Source organism: Branchiostoma floridae, chromosome 16, assembly GCF_000003815.2.
Source record: "Branchiostoma floridae strain S238N-H82 chromosome 16, Bfl_VNyyK, whole genome shotgun sequence".
Classification (NCBI taxonomy): Eukaryota; Metazoa; Chordata; class Leptocardii; order Amphioxiformes; family Branchiostomatidae; genus Branchiostoma; species Branchiostoma floridae.
Window position 1 is genome coordinate 19066420 of NC_049994.1, and position 8613 is coordinate 19075032.

Sequence of the window (8613 nt, forward strand, 5' to 3'; positions counted from 1 at the left end):
GTGGTGTTTTCAAAAGGTAGCTAGCGATAGCACCCAAATAGAGTCCGTATACTCAAGAATATCTCCACAAGGAAGTATCGGATTGGACTGCGGTTTGCATCATTCGATTCCTTACTAAGGACCTTTCCAACCATACCAAGCTTGCTAGGCCGGAACTTAAAGCCTAAGCTACAATTGCGTTATTAACTCCCTACCCGGTATTGTGACAGGTGGTGTTTTCAAAAGGTAGCTAGAGGTTGCGCCGAAATAGAGTCCGTATACTCAAGAATATCTCGACAAGAAAGTATCGAGTTGGACTGCGGTTTTCATCTTTCGATTCCTTATTAAAGGACCTTTCCAACCATACCAAACTTGCTGGGCCGGAACTTAAAGCCTAAGCTAAAATTGCGTTATTAACTCCCTACCCGGTACCGTGACAGGCGCTAGGTGGTGTGTCCTGGAGGTAGCTAGCAGTTGCGCCCAAATAGAGTCCGTATACTCAAGAATATCTCGACAATGAAGTTTCGGATTGGACTGCGGTTTTCATCATTCGATTCCTTACTAAGGACCTTTCCAACCATACCAAGCTTGCTAGGCCGGAACTTAAAGCCTAAGCTACAATTGCGTTATTAAGTCCCTATCCGGTACCGTGACAGATGGTGTTTCCAAAAGGTAGCTAGAGGTTGCGCCGAAATAGAATTCGTATACTCAAGAATATCTCGACAAGGAAGTATCGGATTGTACTGCGGTTTTCATCATTCCATTCCTTACTAAGGCACCTTTCCAACTATAGCAAGCTTGCTAGGCCGGAACTTAAAGCCTAAGCTACAATTGCGTTATTAAGTCCCTACCCGGTACCGTGACAGGTGGTGTTTCCAAAAGGTAGCTAGAGGTTGCGCCGAAATAGAGTCCGTATACTCAAGAATATCTCGACAAAAAAGTATCGGATTGGACTGCAGTTTTCATCTTTCGATTCCTCATTAAAGGACCTTTCCAACCATACCAAGCTTGCTAGGCCGGAACTTAAAGCCTAAGCTACAATTGCGTTATTAACTCCCTACCCGGTACGTTGACAGGCGCTAGGCGGTGTTTCCAAGAGGTAGCTAGCAGTTGCGCCCAAATAGAGTCCGTATACTCAAGAATATCTCGACAAGGAAGTATCGGATTGGACTTCGGTTTTCATCTTTCGATTCCTTACTAAGGAACCTTTCCAACCATACCAAACTTGCTAAGTCGGAACTTAAAGCCTAAGGTAAAATTGCGTTATTAACTCCCTACCCGGTACCGTGACAGGCGCTAGGTGGTGTGTCCTGGAGGTAGCTAGCAGTTGCGCCCAAATAGAGTCCGTATACTAAAGAATATCTCGACAAGGAAGTTTCGGATTGGACTGCGGTTTTCATCATTCGATTCCTTACTAAAGACCTTTCCAACCATACCAAGCTTGCTAGGCCGGAACTTAAAGTCTAAGCTACAATTGCGTTATTAAGTCCCTACCCGGTATCGTGACAGGTGGTGTTTTCAAAAGGTAGCTAGAGGTTGCGCCGAAATAGAGTCCTTATACTCAAGAATATCTCGACAAGAAAGTATCGAATTTGACTGCGGTTTTCATCTTTCGATTCCTTAGTAAAGGACCTTTCCAATCATACCAATCTTGCTAAGCAGGAACTTAAAGCCTAAGCTACAATTGCGTTATTAACTGCCTACCCGGTACCGTGACATGCGCTAGGTGGTGTGTCCTAGAGGTAGCAAGCAGTTGCGCCCAAATAGAGTCCGTATACTCAAGAATATCTCGACAAGGAAGTATCGGATTGGACTTCGGTTTTCATCATTCGATTCCTTATTACGGGACCTTTCTAACCATACCAAGCTTGCTAGGCCGGAACTTCAAGCCTAAGCTACAATTGCGTTATTAACTGCCTACCCGGTACGTTGACAGGCGCTTGGCGGTGTTTCCAAGAGGTAGCTAGCAGTTGCGCCCAAATAGAGTCCGTATACTCAAGAATATCTCCACAAGGAAGTATCGGATTGGACTGCGGTTTTCATCATTCGATTCCTTACTAAGGACCTTTCCAACCATACCAAGCTTGCTAGGCCGGAACTTAAAGCCTAAGCTACAATTGCGTTATTAAGTCCCTATCCGGTACCGTGACAGATGGTGTTTCCAAAAGGTAGCTAGAGGTTGCGCCGAAATAGAATTCGTATACTCAAGAATATCTCGACAAGGAAGTATCGGATTGTACTGCGGTTTTCATCAATCGATTCCTTACTAAGGCACCTTTCCAACTATAGCAAGCTTGCTAGGCCGGAACTTAAAGCCTAAGCTACAATTGCGTTATTAAGTCCCTACCCGGTACCGTGACAGGTGGTGTTTCCAAAAGGTAGCTAGAGGTTGCGCCGAAATAGAGTCCGTATACTCAAGAATATCTCGACAAAAAAGTATCGGATTGGACTGCAGTTTTCATCTTTCGATTCCTCATTAAAGGACCTTTCCAACCATACCAAGCTTGCTAGGCCGGAACTTAAAGCCTAAGCTACAATTGCGTTATTAACTCCCTACCCGGTACGTTGACAGGCGCTAGGCGGTGTTTCCAAGAGGTAGCTAGCAGTTGCGCCCAAATAGAGTCCGTATACTCAAGAATATCTCGACAAGGAAGTATCGGATTGGACTTCGGTTTTCATCTTTCGATTCCTTACTAAGGAACCTTTCCAACCATACCAAACTTGCTAGGTCGGAACTTAAAGCCTAAGCTAAAATTGCGATATTAACTCCCTACCCGGTACCGTGACAGGCGCTAGGTGGTGTGTCCTGGAGGTAGCTAGCAGTTGCGCCCAAATAGAGTCCGTATACTCAAGAATATCTCGACAAGGAAGTTTCGGATTGGACTGCGGTTTTCATCATTCGATTCCTTACTAAAGACCTTTCCAACCATACCAAGCTTGCTAGGCCGGAACTTAAAGCCTAAGCTACAATTGCGTTATTAAGTCCCTACCCGGTATTGTGACAGGTGGTGTTTTCAAAAGGTAGCTAGAGGTTGCGCCGAAATAGAGTCCTCATACTCAAGAATATCTCGACAAGAAAGTATCGAATTTGACTGCGGTTTTCATCTTTCGATTCCTTAGTAAAGGACCTTTCCAATCATACCAATCTTGCTAAGCAGGAACTTAAAGCCTAAGCTACAATTGCGTTATTAACTGCCTACCCGGTACCGTGACATGCGCTAGGTGGTGTGTCCTAGAGGTAGCAAGCAGTTGCGCCCAAATAGAGTCCGTATACTCAAGAATATCTCGACAAGGAAGTATCGGATTGGACTTCGGTTTTCATCATTCGATTCCTTATTACGGGACCTTTCTAACCATACCAAGCTTGCTAGGCCGGAACTTCAAGCCTAAGCTACAATTGCGTTATTAACTGCCTACCCGGTACGTTGACAGGCGCTTGGCGGTGTTTCCAAGAGGTAGCTAGCAGTTGCGCCCAAATAGAGTCCGTATACTCAAGAATATCTCCACAAGGAAGTATCGGATTGGACTGCGGTTTTCATCATTCGATTCCTTACTAAGGAGCTTTCCAACCATACCAAGCTTGCTAGGCCGTAACGTAAAGCCTAAGCTACAATTGCGTTATTAACTCCCTACCCGGTACCGTGACAGGTGGTGTTTCCAAAAGGTAGCTAGCGGTTGCGCCGAAATAGAGTCCATATACTCAAGAATATCTCAACAAAAAAGTATCGGATTGGACTGCAGTTTTCATCTTTCGATTCCTCATTAAAGGACATTTCCAACCATACCAAGCTTGCTAGGCAGGAACTTAAAGCCTAAGCTACAATTGCGTTGTTAACTGCCTACCCGGTACGTTGACAGGCGCTAGGCGGTGTTTCCAAGAGGTAGCTAGCAGTTGCGCCCAAATAGAGTCCGTATACTCAAGAATATCTCCACAAGGAAGTATCGGATTGGACTTCGGTTTTCATCATTCGATTCCTTACTAAGGAACCTTTCCAACCATACCAAACTTGCTAGGCCGGAGCTTAAAGCCTAAGCTACAATTGTGTTATTAACTCCCTACCCGGTACCGTGGCAGGTGGTGTTTCCAAAAGGTAGCTAGCAGTTGCGCCAAAATAGAGTCCGTATACTCAGGAACATCTCGACAAGGAAGTATCGGATTGGACTTCGGTTTTCATCTTTCGATTCCTTGCTAAGGGATCTTCGCAACCATACCAAGCTTGCAAGGCCGGAACTTAAAGCCTAAGCTACAATTGCGTTATTAACTGCCTACCCGGTACCGTGACAGGTGGTGTTTCCAAAAGGTAGCTAGAGGTTGCGCCCAAATAGAATTCGTATACTAAAGAATATCTCGACAAGGAAGTGTCGGATTGTACTGCGGTTTTCATCTTTCGATTCCTTACTAAGGCACCTTTCCAACTACAGTCAAACCTGCCCAAGACGACCACGCGGGGGACCGGACAAAAGCGGTCGATTTGGACAGGTGGTCGCTGAGAAGAGTATCGACTCAAAACATGCCAGATGCGTAGTATAAATGGTTCCCGTTGTGTTTAATGGCAAATAGCAAGCACACGCACGCAAAGAAGTAAGTAAGCGAGGTCTTTAATGTCAAATCCAACACGCACACGCACGCAAAAACGTAAGTAATAATCATCAGTAAGCCTGGTGTATTTTAATACAGTAAATGAACAGAAATTGGACAAATTGGATCAGGACGTTCCTACCTGCGCCAGTTCTCTGACTCTACTCAAGTCAAGGAGGTTAAAAAGACAGTCTACTCGATCTACTCTAGTCTAAAAAAAAAGATATAACGTTACTTTCTATAAATCGGATTTCTACCATACAATAAAGTACGTGCTGTACATAATGCATTTCTGCGTCTAAGATCGTTAGATGGACCAGTGATATACATATTTAGTTGGCTATACAATTTCTCTCTGGAGGACAGCAAGTCGGAAACGTTATTCATAACAAGAAGAGAACTGCTCAATATTTGTACACTAACGTTTTAGACAGTAACGGACCTTTGATGCCGTCAGTTACCATACAAGCCTTTATGCGTCGCTGTGTTCTTAATCGCCGTATCTGAAATAACTACGGTGTACCGATAGCCTACTTACCCACGGATGAATGTACAGTATAACAACCATTGCTTGGACAAAAGCACTCACACAGATCTTTCTTTAAATAAAGGAATGAGCTACACAGATCTTTCTTAAAAAGGAATGAGGCCTAGACTATAAACGTTTCAGCATGCGTTCACTTTATAATGATAAAGATTAAAAAACTTATGTAACAACTAAATTCGGATTTTCTTACAACGAAATGTCTTCCCATATTACAGTAGACTGCCCCACTGACCGCCGCCATAGTTATTCTAAACATAACATCGTAATGGCAGTCAAAATTCCACGCAAACTGGCCGATTTCGGCTCAAAATCGCGATAGTTATCATCAAAAATCGATGAAAACCGGTCGTTATGGGTCCCAATTTTGGCCGGTCGCGGTCGCGTTGGCCAGGTGGTCGTTGAGAAAAGGTCACTTAATGCTTACGTCAATGGGAAAAAAAATCGGGACCGAGAAAAAGCGGTCGAAATGGCCAGGTGGTCGCTGAGAGGAGGTGGTCGCTCGGGCAGGTTTGACTGTATACCAAGCTTGCTAGGCCGGAACTTAAAGCCTAAGCTACAATTGCGTTATTAACTGCCTTTCCGGTACCGTTACAGGTGGTGTTTTCAAAAGGTAGCTAGAGGTTGCACCGAAATAGAGTCCGTATACTCAAGAATATCTCAACAAGGAAGTATCGGATTGGACTGCGGTTTTTATCGTTTGATTCCTTACTAAGGACCTTTCCAACCATACCAAGCTTGCAAGGCCGGGACTTAAAGCCTAAGCTACAATTGCGTTATTAACTGCCTACCCGGTACCGTGACAGGCGCTTGGTGGTGTGTCCTAGAGGTAGCTATTAGTTGCGCCGAATTAGAGTCCGTATACTCAAGAATATCTCGACAAGGAAGTATCGGATTGGACTGCGGTTTTCATCTTTCGATTCCTTACTAAGGGACCTTCCCAACCATACCAAACTTGCTGGGCCGGAACTTAAAGCCTAAGCTACAATTGCGGTATTACGTCCCTACCCGGTACCGTGACAGGTGGTGTTTCCAAAAGGTAGCTAGCGGTTGCGCCCAAATAGAGTCCGTATACTCAAGAATATCTCGACAAGGAAGTATCGGATTGGACTTCGGTTTTCATCTTTCGATTCCTTACTAAGGGACCTTCCCAACCATACCAAGCTTGCCAGGCCGGAACTTAAAGCCTAAGCTACAATTGCGTTATTAACTGCCTACCCGGTACCGTGACAGGCGCTTGGTGGTGTGTCCTAGAGGTAGCTAGCAGTTGCGCCGAAATAGAGTCCGTATACTCAAGAATGTCTCGACAAGGCAGTATCGGATTGGACTGCGGTTTTCATCTTTCGATTTTTTACTAAGGCACCTTTCCAACCATACCAAGCTTGCTAGGCCGGAACTTAAAGCCTAAGCTACAATTGCGTTGTTATGTCCCTACACCATACCGTGACAGGTGGTGTTTCCAAAAGGTAGCTAGCGGTTGCGCCTCAATACAATCCGTATACTCAAGAATATCTCGACAAGGCAGTATCGGATTGGACTGCGGTTTTCATCTTTATATCTCCTGGCTACAAACTGGTCTGGCCTGATTTGGGCAATAGTTACAGTAAATCGACCTCATAGTATACAGTGGATTATGCTCGCGCACCGAGGACTGCCTGCCGTCCCCCCTGCTGGGTACATTCTCTCCCCTGTGAGACACTCGTTGGACGCCCGTTTGAGGCACTTGACATGGTCACGTAAAAAAAAGATTAAAAAATCGCGGTGGCCCAAATCAGGCTATCAAAGGTGTCCTCGTAATCCTCACGAGTTGTTCTATCTGCCTTGTGAATCTCAAGCGATGGACTTTTACGAAAAAGTATATATTTGATGTCAAAGTTGACCGATTTTCGACAGCTTTTTCCTATGGTTTCGCCATTGTTTTCAAGCCGAAATACGCACCGTATGGGGGTTTCGGGGTGTCCGCTTAGTGGGCGAGGTTCGACTGTTTCCGGGTCACGCTATACCGTTGCGGCAGTCACTCGGGACCTCACTCGGTAGTGTACACAAGTACTTTTGATCGTGCTGTCAGCGTTTTGTCATGTTACGAAGTAATATTGAAATGTCTTTGAAGTATAAGACAGCAATCTGTAAGGTGTTATTCCAATAGGTTGCCTCGTGGGTAAAGTGAACTGTAGGTAACGTTACCCCACGAAGGCTTTGCATCTGACTGTTAACTGTTGGTTGTATGCCTACATGAACATTGAGAGGTCAGAGGTCACCGAGGTGCCAGGTAGCCATAACTTTTCTTCCTAACACCATCTTCTCTATCCACTGTAATCTCACAGTATACAGCCATAAACTTTCCTAAATTCACATATAGTGTTTAACTACATATTAAGCTTCCTGTTTTTGTTGACATTTCTGTGATTTTTGAAACTGTTAACAGTACTATATCAGATCAGTTCCTCACTGTTCTCTGAAGTGGGGAGGGCACGGCACCCCGTAGATCTCAGGCCTCCGAATCTTATCACTCCGTTTGTTTGTTAGCGAGAACTAGGTATTATGTAAGTACTATTTTAAACCAATTTTGTGTATTATACGGATAGAAAAATTGTATGTATTTTGGAGCGTTTAGTATAGCCAAGTTGTTATGAAATTTTAAGCGGCAGCAAACAGTTTTAATGGTCATGCCATATTGATATGTAAATTTCTCAACTGTCTAATTAAATCTATAGCTGCATGAATTACCAGGAGATAGGCAGTAAATTCCTCTAGGGGTATATTGATACATGTATTTAGATTCTGCTGTTTAATTGATATGTAAATTCTCAGTGTAGTGATGTGGCCAATGGATTTGTAAGTCATAGCAGGCTGCACATTAACCTAGCAAGGAGTCCGGTCCTAGACCTACCAATTGTAATCTCACAATCTACTGGTACCTCCACATGTGATACTATATGTTACTACATCCATCATGTTTACCATAGCAACTACGAATGTTAGAAGCTTGAATCCTTTTACTGAGACTGGTCACCAGAAAATCACAGAACTTGAAAGCCATCTCCGAACCAACAACATTTCTGTGATGGGTCTCACTGAAACTTGGTTTAATGAAAATATTCTTTCAAATGACATCAGCATCCCTGGATATAACATAATGCATAGAAAGGACAGACTGGGTAGGACTGGTGGAGGGGTCGCCCTCCTCGTTAGTGACACACTCACAAGTAGACGAAGATCAGACTTGGAATCCTGCGACAACACTTGGGAGGACTTATGGATTGAGATTCGCGTGGCTGGACAGAAAATCCTAGCGTCATGCGTATACAGACCACCCTCTGCACCAGACTCTTTTTACGATCAGCTGGAAAACAGCCTCTCCAAAGCTGCTTCCGAGAAAGGATTAACAGTCATTACTGGGGACTTCAACTGCCACCACACCGAGTGGGGGGACTCGTCCACGGACAACCACGCACTACAGCTGGCGGACATCATCGAAAGATACGGTCTGCACGAGTCCCAACACCAGCCA